Raw genomic sequence first — 16008 nt, 5'->3', positions numbered from 1 at the left:
CAGTAAATTGTGTGGGGCAGAGCCTTAGGTAATCTCCAGTGTAGGGGAACCTGCTTCACCGCTTTGTGGCTCTGTGTCGGGGGAGAGCTCAGAGAGGGGACAGTGCCGCTACCTGGCTTCTGGAGGTTTGCCCAGGAGAAAGATGTCTCCCAGCACTTGTCCTGTTTCCAGTTACTTCATTCTCTCCCTGTATGCAACTGGTGTCCTTTCAGCTGTTTCCCTGCTGCTGAACACCAGGGGGGATGGGTCTGCATAAGTTCTAAGTCCGTGTGGGCCCTTTAATAGGAGTCTCCTGAAAATCTGGCAGTTTCTTCTGCCGCCCTTATCCTCACTGGTTTTTACAGCCAGAAGTTATGGGTATTTATCTTCCTGGTGCTGGAATTCTGGGCTGGGTGGTCTGGCCTGGGGCTGGGATCGCTCGCTCCTGAGGTACCCCTCCCGATTTTTAGCCACCACATGTGAATGTGAGGCTGCCTGTTCCACAACCTCCCCATGCCATACCGCATCCCCACACCTCTCTGCCTATCTCTGCCTCTCTGCCCCTACCACCCATCTGGATGAATGTGGCTTCTTTGAATCCGTGGCTGTTGGGCTTTCATACAGCTCGATTTTCTGATGGTTCTGAGTGATAATTGTTTTGTGATCTAGTTGTAATTTTGTCTTTAGTTGTGCAAGAAGGCGAAGTGTGTTTCCCTGCACCTCCGTGTCCTCACCTCACTGGAAGTCCAGCCTTTTTTTTCCTTCTTTCTTACTGAATTTATTGAGGTGACATTGGTTAATAAAATTATATAGATTTCAGGTGTACAATTCTTTAAAACACCTCCTGTATATTGTATTGCATGTTCACTACTCCAAGTGAAGTCTCCTTCCATCACCATTTATCTCCCTTATACCCTCTTTTACCTCCCTCCACTACCCATTCCCCCTGGTAATTGTCATACTGTTGTCTGTATCTAATTTTTTTTTCGCCTTAATCTCTTCACCATTTTTACCCAGTCCCACAACCCCCTATCTTCTTTGAGGACTGTCTGTTCTTCTTCTATGAATCTGTTTCTATTTTGCTTGTTAGTTCAGTTTGTTCATTAGATTCCACACATAAGTGAAATCATATGGTTTTTGTCTTTTTCTGCCTGGCTTATTTCACTTAACAGAATGGTCTCCAGGTCCATCCATGCTGTTCCAGAGGGTAAGATTTCTTTCTTTTTTTTATGGCCAAATGGAATGCCATTGTGTAAGTGCACCACAGCTTTTTGTAGCTGCTCATCTACTGAGGGACACGTGGGCTGCTTCCAAATCTTGGCTATTGTAAATAACACTGCAATGAACATAGGGGTGCATATATTCTTTTGCATTAGTGTTTCAGGTTTCTTAGGTAAATTCCCAGAAGTAGAATTGCTGGGTCATAAGGCAGTTCCTTTTTTAGTTTTCTGAGGTAATTCCATACTGCTTTCCACAGTGGCTGCACCAGTCTGCATTCCTACCAACACTGCCAAAGGGTTCCCTTTTTTCTACATCCTCATCAGCACTTACTGTTTATTGATTTATTAATGATAGCCATTATGACAGGAATGAGGTGTATCTCATGGTGGTTTTAATTTACATTTGTCTGATGATTAGTGGTGTTGATCATCTTTTCATATGGCTATTGGCCATCTGTATGTTCTCTTTGGAGATGTGTCTATTTCAGGTCTTTTCCTCATTTTGTAATCACATTATTTAATTTTTTGGTGGTGAGTTTTATAAGTTCTTTATAAATTTTGAATGTCAACCCCTTATGAGATGTATCAATGAATATGTTCTCCTATTCAGTGGGTGTTTTTTTGTTTTTTTTTCCCATTTTGGAGGCATGGGAATGGCATTTGGGAGGCAAATTTTATTTTAATTGGATAGCACTTTTATAAAACAACAATTTACTGTCACATTCAAAACAACTCAGGAAGATTTCCTGCCACTGCCCAATTGGCCTAAGATTCTGTCAGTTATTTAATGAGTTGGGTGAAGTTTTTAATCACTATGAGTAATTGATTTTAAAATAAAATCATGTATGTGAAGATACTACAGTTGAATCCAGTTCAAGTTGTAGTACCTTTTGAGACAATTCTATTAATTCTTACAGGACTGTCAAACTGAATCTTAGGAACTTTACCATATGTCATCTATATGTTGATGTCTTCTATAAATATAAAATTCAAAATGTTTTTCTATTTGTTTTTACCATACCCTAGAGAGTAATAACAAATGGAAAGTGAGAAATTTTAGTATAAAGTTCATACTCCATGGTCTCAACCCTGCTGCCGACATAATTTCTCTCTACTGCTGCTGGTTAAAAAATCGTATACATTGCATATCATCAAGAAAGCCATCTGCTTAATTAATTTTTTAGTATTTAAAACTTAAGGATCTATAACTCTCAAAGTTTTTAATTTAAACTTGGCATGCCTAAAGCAGTTGTTTTTCTAATTTTCTGTAGTCGCAGGATCTTTTCCAGAGCATCCTTAACTGGCTCTCCCAATGACAAACACATCAAAGTGAAGCTGCTCTGGTTGAGGGGTAAATGAGGAACGTAGGGAGGCCCTTCCCCGCCCCACCTTCATTTCTCCTTCTTTGAAAAATGCAACACTAAGGTAAGGTGGCCGGTTAAGTTAAGGCTTTATAGATAAAATATCAGTGTGAACAGATTAGAGTTACATAATTTTTAGAATTGGAAGGGACTTGAGGTGTTATCCTTCTTTTTGTAGGGTGAACGTTATCTGTTGTGCTCACACAATGAACAGTAGAGCTGGAGACAGCCCAAGTTCTTCTGTCTCCCAGGAGAATTTTCTTCCCTACACTATCTGGTGATAATAACCTAAGAAATACTCTTTCATGGAGATTAGTATGCACTGAAAATGGTGACAGCACTTCAGGCATGATTAAGAACCTATTAGAGATAAGGGGAGGTTGCATGTACTATGATTCATGGAGATCAGCCCAAAGTGAGAGCGAGGTGAATGCTTAGAAGGTAGCCAGTAATTGTCAGTCTTTCCTCCTCTGTACTTACTCCATAGCTTATTGCAATTCACTGATTAGGGTTTAAAATGATACAATGAATTATGCAAAGCTATTTTTGCAAGAGGGGCTGTCTTGCAGCCTAATGCAGTGCAGATGGAAAGATCCTCTTTTAATTATTGTTCTCACAATACTTGGAAGTTTTTTGAGGAATAAGCACTCAGAAGTGAAAGTGAATGGCCTTCAACAGTAAATGAATTCTTTTTTGCAGCGGGGAACTGAAATGTGTTTATGATGCATATGGTTACCCTGTGTTTGAATGCTCATCCTTTTCATCTGAGATTCATACTTAGAAGCAAAATGTCTCTTGAAATACTTGGGTTTTAGAAGGTTCCACTGCAGAAAATACTTTTCCTCAAGCTGGCACAGCATTTATTATTATTCTCCAGAAACGATGACAAGTATTTAAATACCAATTTACTTTAATGAAAATATGTAAATTACCTCTCTCTCCCTTTCTCTGTCTCTCTCTGATCCTTAGTTACTACTGAAAAGACTGAATTAGTTAGCATCCCCTTACTTTTATTAGCATAATATTAATGTAAATGATCAGCAAAGGCTTTTTAAAAAAGAAAGCAGAGCCATGGGAAACAATAACAGTGCTCACTTCTTCAGTGAGGAAGAAAAAATATTTATGATTCAGTTTCTATCTTTGATGTCTGTGCCAAGGACCACCCACGTGGACCTAAATAGGTACTTATTTTTAAAGTCAGCATCAGCTTGGACAGTTCACTTGCAGAGCAAGAGCTTATCTGAGAAAAGCCCAAAGGGAAAATTTCAAAACAAAGATAATATGCTGTTATCTATAGGTAGTTCTTCATGACTCAGATGCTGTTAAGAATGTGTACTAATAAGGTATATTTCTAAGACACCACTTTGTAAAATATAGGAGGAAAAAGTAAAGTAAGGATAGTCAATGGACAATTCAAGGTATAGCAAAGGACTGACTTAAAGCTCTTTCCAGCAAAGGGGTTGATAGAAAAAGGGCACTGATTAATTCTTTATTTGCTCAGAGGAAATGGGCATAAATTAGAGGAAAATGAATCAAATAACAGGAAGACATTGCTGGCTCTGGAGAGAGCTTTATACAATTAGAATGAGGGGCCTGGAATCTCTCTTCTTAACTTCCTCTTACTGTGCGACAAACATTTGTTACACTCTCTGGCATCCGTGTCTGCCTCTGTTTAAGTGGAAGTGAGCACTGTAGTACCTGCTGTCTGTACTGCCCACATAGCCCGAAGCCAACGCTGCCCTGCATTGTTATTTTCCTATGTGATTGACTCTTTTACAATGTGGACTCTCAGGGATCAGAGGTGAAGACTTGTGCTTCTTTGGACCTTGGACATCAACATGTGTAGTACCTTGCAATTAATGAGTAGTCAGTATATATTGAATGAATGTATGAATCACAACTTAATAACGTGTTTATTACTAATAAGCAAGAACCCAAGCTCCATAGCATCACTCTTCCAAAACATTGAAGTATTGACTGCACTCCAATTCCAGTGTTCTTTCCAACGTCCACTTGATTTCTTGAAATGGAAAATATGCTTTATTATGGGGATTAATTTGATTATTATACCATAACCACAAAGATTTTTAAGAACAAAACCTCGAGGATTTTGATCAATATGTGTAATGAGGGAGACTAATAAATAAAGGTAGGTGTTGTTTTTCAGCAAAACCTATTCACAAAGCTATTAGATTAAGAAATTAACATTCCTGTATTAAATTTGTTGGCATATGCTTAGAGTTTCATAAATATTTCTTATAAAAGTTAGACCTATTACTTTACAGAGTAAATGCCTAAGTGCGAATGACTGAAGTCCTTTATGAGATGGGAACTCTTAATAATTGGCTCTCAAACACTGGAGTTAAAAAAAACATAAGAAAGAAAACAAAGAACAAAATAGGTTTTTAGTTTTGGATCTTTAGTGTAGAGTATCTGGCAACCTAGGTTTTTCTGAAGACTTATACCAGCAAGACAGTAAGGAAGTTCATGGTCGATGCCAGCATCCACCCTAATGACCACAGCCTGGTGCCCAGTGCACAAATGTGGCCTTCTGCCCTGGGGGTGCTACATTCTCCTAATCCTTTCACCTTCTTCTTTTAGAATTTACTCAGATTCTGTTCTGGTTTCTAGAGGCACCTTCTCTTCTGAATAGCCCATTGGCTAATATCTTCTGCAGTGTTAGCTTCCCAAGACAACAGTTCTTTCTTTATCTCTCTTTCCGGTAAGGCAGGGGGTATGTGTACCAGACCTATCTAGATGTGAGATCCCAGAAGTCTTGGCCAATGCAGAATGTGGGGCTCCGGAATGGGATACAGCAGGTGCACTTTGGGGAATATATAGACATCAATCAACCTTGATTGTTTCTTTGGTAGGGGATGGGCAGAAAGGAGAATCCAGGTATGGAGCAATGGGAAACACAGGGAAGAGCAAGAAGGACTCCAGTGGAAGACTGGAGGGGGAAATCCTTCAGCTGGGTATTGATTAAGCATCGGCTTTTTACGGAGTGCCAACAGCCTTGGCTGTGGCTAGGGAAGAAACTCTCAAGGGCAATAACTTCATGTGGACTTCTTAGCCTGTTTCAGTTCTCACATGGAATGGCATTTTGGAACCAAATGCCATACTGCTTTTGGTTACAGGGGAATTTTGTGGTCCCATGTAAGCAACAGGTAAACAGTAGGCAGGTCGAAGTCCGATGGTGAGCCTGAGATACAGGGGTGCCTAGGATGACCAGGATAGGAATTAAACTAGGACAGTGACAGAAACTGCTAGTTGGGGAGATTTAATCCTCCCAGAATTTTATGTGCTCCATGGGTCCATATTGTGCTGGAGTATGTGGCAACGCTAAGGAATGGCATTAGTTACGCTTTTCTTATTAAAATCCTTTTTTTTTTTTCCTGTTTAACCTCTGCATTTCCTCTCCGCACCCACTGCAGGTTCCCATAATTTCTTTCCATATAACCCTTGCTCGTGCCTCATAGTCACTGCCCTCTGAGCAGAAAGCTCTGTGGCTTTTACTGAAAACACTTGTTTTTTGACCCTGGCCGGGCGACTCAGTTGAGTGTTGTCCCATACGCCAAAAGGTTGCCGGTTCCATTCCCAGTTAGGGCACAGACCTAGGTGACGGGTTCGATCCCTGGTAGGGGGGTGTATGAGAGGCAACTGAGCGATGTTTCTCTCTGGCATTGATGTTTCTCTCTCTCTCCCCCTCCTTTCCTCTCATTCTCTAAAATCAATACGCATGTCTTCTAGTGAGGGCTTTTTAAAACCCCCCTTTGTTTTTGTGGGATTTTAAATATTTTTGTTTTTTCATTCAAATGTTAAGCTTCAAGTCCTCATCCCCAAGCACTATTTTACAAATGGAAATTGTATTGTTTCCTTTCTTTTTTTTTTCTATTTCACATATCTTTTAGGCTACTTGCATTCCCATCTGTCTTGTGTTGGGTCAGCTCAGATCTAAAACATACTAAGAAAAAAAGTAGCCTTAGATAATCACATTTAAAAAGGAAAAATTGTTCTGTAATATTCATATATTCTACTTTGTAACTGACTTGCTGAAGATATTTAGAGGAAGACACTATGGATGAATTGTTTCTAAGCTTGACTAAATTATTTCATTAGCTGGAAATTATTTCTCCACCCCCTCCATCTTCTTGGTAGAGCTGACTTTTAGCACCTGGCTTATAAAATACCTCCTGGTCTTAAGTACTTATCTGTGGAGCGTTATGATATTTGAAGGTCATTTGGAGCAGTAAAATTACCCTTTGCTGTCTGTGTGAAGCAGCTGTTGTTGCTGTTTCAACTCCTTTACTATTACAGTTCCCCAGCATTACTTTGAAATAATGTTTAAATATCCTCTCCTTTGTCATTGTGTAATGTAAATACAAATATCCTTTTATTTTTAATGATTTTTTCCCCCAATGTTTGTGTATGGTCTTCCTTTTGCTGGCTGGTGGAAGTTTGGTTTTATGCTTCTATAGCCCCACTGAGATGAGATTATTTCTCTACCTTATTGCAATAAATAATCACAAAAAACAAAGAAGAGTTTAATAATAATGCCCCCATCTCTTCCATAACATGTCCCCTTACTTAGCCTTAGTGATTATCAAAAGGTTCTTTTAATCCAGTTATGCCTGTTGTCCCATGTTGATGTTAATATGGATATAAAAGTTTCATGGAAAGGTAAGAAGTTTACCCATAGGAAATAATTAAAACCAATAGCATATCTAATACTATTCTAAGATTAAGTTAAAAATATCAATGTTTACATTTACTATGTGATATCGACAAATACTTTGTTAGTACCCGCATGAGGGTGGGCAGTAGCGACCTGCTTTATGAACTGTAGGGGGTATCAGAAAATTGTACTTTGTCAATGTGTGTTCAGCCCGAATGAAATTCCTGGCTAACAGTTAAACAGCTCTGGGGGTCCAGATCTTGATGTATATTGTTATGTTTAGTGTGGGAAAGATTTGCATACGGTGAAAATTTATCTGTATTAATATTGTCTCATGCACATAGATTGGTATCTGTAATAATGAGGTTCCGAGCTCATAGAAGGCATGATAGAGAACGTTTGAATGATAAATTCAAGAATATCAGAGAAGATGAGAAGACTTTTGTTCTTTATTAGTGAATCTTTTTCTTCATTTCACCTCTGCAAATGTGTTGAGAACTTTATTGATTCCTCAAAAAGAACAGAGGAGCACAGATTTGCAGCTGAAAAGACAAAACATTTGATTGGTCAGGAGCAATAAAAATAAACGGATAAAATGTTGGTGGAAATTTAGGGTGCTGATAACTGCCTTTGATGCCCAATGACTGTTGTGACACATGAACCAGGTATAGACAAGCGCGGTAAAGAAGCTGGACTCCAGCCCTGGAAAGAACGGCCCTAATAACGGACCAGTGAGTGCGCTTCAGGCCAACCCAGGAGCACTGTGAGGAACAGAGTGGGGAGAGGCACGGATCCTAGCACGGGTTATAGAGGTAACCTCAGATTAGTGGCCTCAGTCTGTGGAGATGGGTGAGCAGGGAATGAGGTGGAGGTGAGGGGTAGCCTGGCAGTGAGAGAAGAAGTGAAAGTTTACTGAGGAAGGAATGGTGCACCACAGCAGGGCCTGAATCATGTTAGAGACCGTACTAATGGAGAGGTCATGACCCAGAGGCCCATGCTGGAGAGTTGCCTGGGCCACTGCTTGAGTGAGGAACTGGAAAGTTCCCCCCATACCTACTGTTAGTGTCATGTACAATCTATCTCCTGATAAAGGCTTGAATAGCTTGGTTGAACTGACATCTCAGATAAGGTGCTCAATATGCAGTAGGTATCCAACAAAGAGTTTAAAATTTGTTTTGGAGATTAAGTTGACAGGATGGAACCAGGGAATGCATCTTAACAACCTGTATGCCAGTGCTTGTTTATGATTTAGTATTAGACACAGTCTGATGTGAAATCAGCCCTTTCTTTGCTATGTTTCTATTCCCTCCTGGGGAAGTCTGCTTTGAAACTAAACACCCAAGAGTTACAGGGACATAGAACAATTACTTGCTAATGACTTTTTAGGACTTCCTGATGACTAATTTCTTTACTGTCTACTTATCATGGCCCTGTCTCATTCCTTTATAATTTTGTGCAATTAAATACAAAAAATCACCTTAGAAATTAAGAGGAGGTTGTTGTTCCAGAGGAAGCAATAATTAATTGAAAAATAGCAAGCCATTTGCTGAACCCAGAAATGCCAGATGGAAAACACTTGCCCCAAGGAACACACAGTTTTGGGGACCGAGACAAGTGTGAGCATCTCAGCACAGAATGTGGTAAGGGCTGTGGAGAGACTGAAGAAGGGAGGAAATGCCTTTCTTTATTTCAATCCCATGGAGAAAGGTACCAAGTTATGAAATTAAGTAATGACAACTGGAAGACAAATCCAGCTGGCGAGCCCAAGCTCAGAATGCAAAGTAGCTGCTGGTGTCTAATCTCTAGGTTGCTCTTTAACTAGTCAGGGCAAGAAATGGAATGAGTTTTGGAGATGAACTTGCAGGTACAGGGTGTCAGGTGGATACAAGTTATGGTGCTAGATAAAAACATTTTTTAAATGGTGGCAGCATGGTTCATTCATCTATGCCTCAGTGCAGGCTCTGGGGCCCGCCCATGGTGCTCTTGACATCTATAGCCCAGACATCACGCTAGTTCTTTTTGAGCAATGACATGAGGAAATTGACAGCTAAGTGGATGTTGATACCAGCTCATCATCTGTCATCCTCATGTGGCCAACAGCTACAGCCAGACGCAGCCCCTTCTTCATCTGGAACTTAGTTATGGGTTTCATCCCATTGACTTTGGCCACCATGTTCTTGTTGTGCGTCAGCAAGGTCAGGAGCTTGCCAGCCTTATTGGGACCTGGGCCCAGGGTTTGTGGGATCTGCTTGATCAGACACTGAAGTCAAAAAGGCATCATACTTCTTAGCCAGTGTCTGGGCCAGTTTCTTATTCTTTTGTTTTTAAATCCTTACTCAAGGACATGTTTTTATTGATTTAAAAGAGAGAGAGGGAGAGAAAGAGCTATGTTAGAAAGAAACATCAAGCAGTTACCTCCTATATGCACCCTGACTGGGACCAAGCCTAGAGCCTAGGTATATGCCCTGACTGGGAACCGACCCAGCGATGTTTTGGTGCACAGGACAACACCCCAACCAGCTGAACCACCCAGCTTGGGCCCAGTTTCTTATTTTTGAGTTTCATCAGCCTCAGTGCCCATGTGGAGGATACTTACGGCCTTGGCCTTGTCACACTGCTATTGGTCCCTTAGAACACAGACAGAGAAGTTGGGGCAGAGAGTGGATTTAAACTTGATGGTGCTGGAGAAGTGTTTGTCCTTCTCAGGTTCATAGTTCTTCAAGCTGATCTGCAGCTCCATTCTCTCCAAAAACTAGAGCTCATACTGGTTCCTGTGCAAGACCACCTCCTAGAGTGTGTCCCGGGAAACTTTGCTACTTGTGGTTCCTCCCACAGCAAAAACTGGGAAAGAGTGGTGATAGACAACTGAAATGCATGTGAAGACTCAATCTGTTAGGCTGAACCAGTGTTCTTAGATCTTGATATTGTATGTCAAAGCCCTGTTACAGATCCTTTCATCCTCATTCGTCTTGGAAGAAGATTGTAACATTAAGATCCACCTGCTCTCATTTAGCTACTTGTTGTCTCGCCAGCTGAGGAGGAAGAGATTTGGGGAACAAAGAAAGGTTTCATTTCTACCCAGAAATAGAGCTCTAAAGTAGGAAAGACCTATGTCTGATGGTCATTGGTAGCCCATAAGTTCCCTTTTCTGTACCCTGAAGGGGAAGGGAGTGTTTCCAACTTGTTTTGACAACCTCCTGACTCTCCCACATGTCTTTCTGTCTGATGCCTTCCCTTCTTTCTTGCTACTAGACTTGGGTGGTGCTCACTGCCTATATCCCTATTCTTTTGCTGATGTTTTCATATAAACTGGTTTTGCTATGGTTTGCTGTACAAGGGATAATGGCAAGTTTTCAAAGCGATCTCTCAACCGGGTCACTAACGGGCTGCGTCTCTCATTGTCACTTAGGCGATGTATTTTTAAGGGGGTAGTTAGTTCATTTGCTCATTGATTTTCTGTGTCCAAATTGGGTGGACACTTTGAAAGACCATCAAATGTTATACAGGTGTGAAGGGAATTTTATTTTCAAAGAAAGAGAAAGCTGAACGAAATAATGAGTAAATTTTATTGTTCCCTCCAAACAAAAGGGGTAATGTATGCAAAAAGTAAAAGTAAGTTTACCTGAAGTATGAAAATCAACCATATATTTTTTTAAACTGTAGCAATTAGGTGGCGTAAAAGAGATTAGGGATCCTTTCCCTGGTTTGGGAAGGCAGGCGCCTGGGTGTGAGAGGCCAGTGTGGTTTTGCTTTCTGATCAGCCTCTTACCGCCTTCAGGCATAGTTAGTGTTCTTTCTTCCGGGTTGTCAGAGCCACTTCTAATAATTACTGCTTTCAGCTAAACAATAATAAGCATTCCCGTCCAAGGGGGAGAAATGACTTGGGTCATTCATAGGCTGCAGCCTTCATAGTCATTCAGATTCAGTGTGTCCTGATGGACTGGGCCATTACAGAGTATTAATAGCTGCACCGTCTCCTGATGGCAGTGATTGCTCCTTTAATATCTCTGCCAAAATGAAAGAGAAAACGGTCCACATTTGAAATACATGCTGTTTTCTTTCTTTTCTTTTTTTTCCCCCAATATAGAGGTGATGTAGATGGAGCAGCAGAATGAATTTTTAAGACATTTTAAAAACTTTAAACATCTTCAAACCAGTTTTTTAAAAAAAATGGTACATTTGAAGTTATGCTCCAGTGTGAACAAACCATATTTTAGGAAATGCATTGGAAAAGGTTTCTGTGCATTGTAAAGAGGCATGGTATGATGTTCCATGTGTTTTTCTCTAGATAAGAGCCACTGGTCATTTAAAAATATTAATTATAGACTGTCAACAGGATCACTTTTTTTTGTTTATTTTTTAATGTGTGATACAGACCAGGGACATTGTAGCATCTGATGCCAAAAAAGTAAATTCTGCCCTTTCTAGTCTGTTTGGTATAATAAGATAACCATTGAAAAAGAACTAAGAACACTAACCTTGGATCTGCCATCCCTTTGCTGGGTGACTTTGGGGAAAATTCAACACTGGGGTCTCCTTATCTCACCCAGAGAATGATGGGATAGGTTAAATCTGTAGGGGCCAATATCATTCTAAAGTGTACACATCAACAGATACGACTTTATTTAAAATATACTTGGTCATTATGGCTGATGATAAGTCTAAACTGAGTAAGAACTTTTTTTTTTAAACACTAGAAACAAAACAAAACAAAACAAAAATAAACCTTATTTTTTGGTCTTCATCCCCCAACTCAGTCTTCATCCCCTCTTTTTCTGCTTTGGAAATACGTATAGGAAAGGAGCATGAAAGAAAATGTATCTCTTTAAGAAAGATCTTGTAAGAAAACAAAGAAACGAAACAAACAAACAAACCAAGTCCTAGCATCAAAAGACTTCAAGAAAGCAGACTTTGGGCCACAGAAATACTCTGGAGGAGACAGAACCAGAAGAGAGACTGGATATGAAGTGTAGCAACAGGATTCTTGATAGGGTAGGCACATTTAAACAGTAGAGGTTGGACCCGATAGTTCAAAGAAATGTCCCAGTTCCAAAGAAATCTGCCTCGAGACAGTTGTAGGAAGAGATGTGGATGACAAAGGAGCATTAAGGAAAACACACATTTTCAGATACACTGGCCAAAAGGGAAAGCCTAGAGAGAACTTCTTCCTCTTATACTGGATGGATAAAAGCAAATGATAAAAGATGTTGGCAAGGCGGGGGTTTTAAATGACGTTTTTATTCCTTTTCATTGTAGTATAAGTTAAATATGGATATACAATTGGAGTAAGTCCTAGTTTTGATGAAAGGCTGTAAAACTAAACTAAAATAAACAAAGAAGTAGGTCAAGAGTCACTAGGAAAACATGTCTGTTCCTTTCAGTAAGGCTTTCTGGAGTGTTGCCCACAGAATTAAAAAGTGCTTTTTTTGAGATCCATTAGGTGTTGTTTTTGAGAAATCCTAGAGCAGCGGTTTTCAAAATGTGGTCCAGGAACAACTGGGGATCTCAAGACCCGTTTGAGGTCTTAATAATCAAAACTATTTTCAAAATAGTGATCAAACCTATTTTCATAATAACACCAAGGCGTTATTGGCCTTTTTCACTCTCACTCTCTCATGAGAATACAGTGGAGGTTTCCAGAGGCCACATGACATGCGATACGGCAAGAGATTGAATGCAGAAGCAGATGTGAGAATCCAGATGTCCTCTATTACACCAGACATTAAAGACAGTTTCAAAAATGTGAAACAATCCTACTCATCTCACTAGATTTTTTTGGTATGTAACACAGATTTTTTTTCAAAAAATGTTATTTATGTTAAGATGTTCATTATCATTAAAAATCAGTAATTAATTTTTTCCATTTTAATATCTAATAATATACATATCAATAGATAGAACCTATATAAACAAAAGCTCTTTGGAGGTGCTTTACATTTTTTAAGTGAGTGAAGGAGTCCTGAGACCAAAAGCTTTCTGAACAGCTGTCCTAGAGGATAAGTAAATCTCTGAACCTTTGAGTAGGGCAAAGTGACCTTGTTAACAACTATGGGAGGGGCAGTTATATGTAGTTTGAAGTTATACAAATGTTAGCAGTGATACTAACTTGAATGCCCTTTTCATGGTTATCTATGAGGCACTTCAGGAGAAATTCTCACCTGATAACTGAACAAAGGAACAGTCAAGTCTTGGTACTCTCCCCACTTTATAGATAAAAAAAGTTAGGATTAGAGAATTTAAGTGATTTCCCAAAATCATAGACGTGGTAAAGTAGAGCTGGAACTGTTTGGTACTTGTGACTCGCATGTTTCCTTGTCATTCCACTGTTCAATCAGCTTGTTTTCTTCTAGTGGAGCTCAGTGTAATATATCCCAGCTCCCACCTCCTTATGAAGCAGACCAGTTTAATGTTCTCTATGACACAATAAGTAATAGGCATTACTAACACCTTGAAAAATACCAGTTCATTTGAAATTCACTGATCAGATGAAAAATATCACAGAAAATATACCTGGGCAAAATATAGGGAAACAAAGCCTCACAATTTTTTTTTTTTTTTAAATAAACACAGCGTGGGATTATGCTAGCAAGATTTAAAAGAAAGAACACTTCCTGAATAAGGGTCTATAAAGTTAGGGTTCGCTGATGATGTTAATGCCCATGAAAAAAGGGCAAAGTAGTAATAGTGTGCTGTGTTGGAATGCTAGTAGCACAAGATCATGGCTTCTGCAGTTAGCAAGGAAGGAACTTCTTTTAGAGGATCTTGTCTAGTTTTGCCATTGTAGTTGTAAAGGATGAGAAATGAGAGAATGTTTGAAGAGTGGCAGTGGATTAGCACATGGGATTCTGGAGGAGTGAGGAAAAAAGAATGCAGGACAGTAATTTGCCAGCAAGTCAGTGTGTGGTAGTTGCCTATGGAACAGACTGTGTTTCTTCGATTTCAGCACCATGTGTAGGCTTACATCTCCTGGAAATATAAAATGTATCTGCTCTGCACTTCGTTATATGTAGCAGATGTTGCTTCATGTTCTTGAACCCAATTTGCAGAATGAACATGGTATCATATAACATACTTCTAAACACGGAAGAGAAGAAACTAGTTAGCTGGCCTCCTACTAGGACAGCTTTAAGAAGGGCCAGACTTAGCCACTGCCTGTCCGGGGTTCAGAAGTGCAGTATATTCTAAGAAGAAAAGAAGTGACGTGATATGTTTATTGATATAAATTATAATTAAAGAATGTTCAGTTATATTTTTAGAGAAAATATAAAATACATAGCATAATAAGGAGGGTAATCTTATCATTGAATGGTTTGCCTTTGTTTTATAGTTTTTTTAATTTATAAGTCATGTTTATTCTATTACAGTTGTCTCTGTTTTTTGGTTGCCTTTCTCCATTTCACATCCTCTAATATTGAAAAAAAATTTTCTTGTAACATTTACCAATGATCAAAAAAACAACAACAACAACAACAAACAAACCCATCTTTCCATGACTCGGTATCTGTTTCAGGTTATCACAGAAACTTATTCAGCTTTTGACTCTTATTATAATCCAAATATTCACAGATAACAGTGTGGTAACTGTGGGGAAGGGGGGAGTGAGGGTAAGCAGAGGGGATCAGGGGGATAAATGTTGATGGAAGGAGACTTGACCTGGGTGGCGATCGATCGATCAATCAATCAATCAATGTAAAGTCCAAATATTGAGTGGTTCATCAGCATAAGTGATTATTAAATCTTTGCTTTGTATATGTCCTGAAAGCAGGGCTTGCTATAGAAGGTGTATTTATGTAACAATGCCTTTGTTCAAAGCCCTTGCATTTTTTTGTACATGCTGTCTTAATGGAAATTTACTGGAAAGTTCTTGCCAGAATAAACACATTCTTTTAGGAATGAAAGACTTCATGTACTTTAAGTTCAACTGCACCTCTTTCCTGGGAGTAGATAAACCAAATTATGTGGCACTGGTCATTATAATTTACACATCCTATAGTATGGTATTGTGGTCTCCCATGGGCTAAGGGTTGTAGAAGATAGGAATAAGGTAAACAATCTTCCACTACAGAGAGATAAAACCAAAACAGGGATAAGGCCTTCATATAATGGACATGAAATAAACCCAAAGTGAATGTGGAGACATTCTGTAAATTACCTTTAGCTACTCTGGTAGAGAAAAATTAAGGAATTTGGCCCATAGAGAAGTTGAGCTGCTGATCACAGAAATTGAAAAAAAAAAAAAAGACTCTGTTTTAAAGAAAGAACTTTCTGATTAACATTTTTAAAAATACATTTTACTGATTATGCCATTACAGTTGTCCCAATTTTTCCCCCTTTTTCCCCTCCACTTGGTACCCCCGATTCCCTCCAGCAATCCCCCCCTTAGTTCATGTCCATGGGTCATGCAGATAAGTTCTTTGGTACTCCATTTCCTATACTGTTCTTAACATCCGCCTGTCTATTCTGTGTCCTTCACATTTTAATTTAAGAAGCAGAAGTGTAAACGTTCAAATGAGAACAGTGACTTCATCAAGGCAAGAGAAGGGGACCAGGCTGGGATACAGGGATGTAAACAGGACAGTTGGGGCAGGGAAGGAGGAAGTACCCCTTGAATTAAGGGATGGAGGAGGCAAACAATGGACAATAGAGACTGGAGGAAAGAGATCACGCAAACATGCCTGGACTTCTTCCTGCTGGCCCTCGTCCTAACACTCATCCATCACCACCCTGCCGATGCTTCTGAGGAGAGATTATAGCGATTGTTCACTCATTCATG

At 39.5% G+C, this 16008-nt stretch overlaps 1 protein-coding gene and 1 pseudogene across 1 annotated transcript in view; one reads left to right on the top strand and one right to left on the bottom strand.

The window, feature by feature from the left end:
- The window catches only part of ARHGAP18 (Rho GTPase activating protein 18), a 120473-nt gene that overhangs the window by 45853 nt on the left and 58612 nt on the right, over window positions 1–16008 (top strand). The window lies entirely within an intron of this gene.
- LOC129067767 (60S ribosomal protein L10a-like) lies at window positions 9185–9947 on the bottom strand (annotated as a pseudogene).

The sequence above is a fragment of the Pteronotus mesoamericanus genome, unplaced genomic scaffold (assembly GCF_021234165.1).
Source record: "Pteronotus mesoamericanus isolate MK-2021 breed Mesoamerican mustached bat unplaced genomic scaffold, CSHL_Meso_final contig_20, whole genome shotgun sequence".
Taxonomy (NCBI): domain Eukaryota; kingdom Metazoa; phylum Chordata; class Mammalia; order Chiroptera; family Mormoopidae; genus Pteronotus; species Pteronotus mesoamericanus.
The sequence above is the reverse complement of the archived record's forward strand: the minus strand, read 5'-3'. Positions and strand labels throughout refer to the sequence as shown.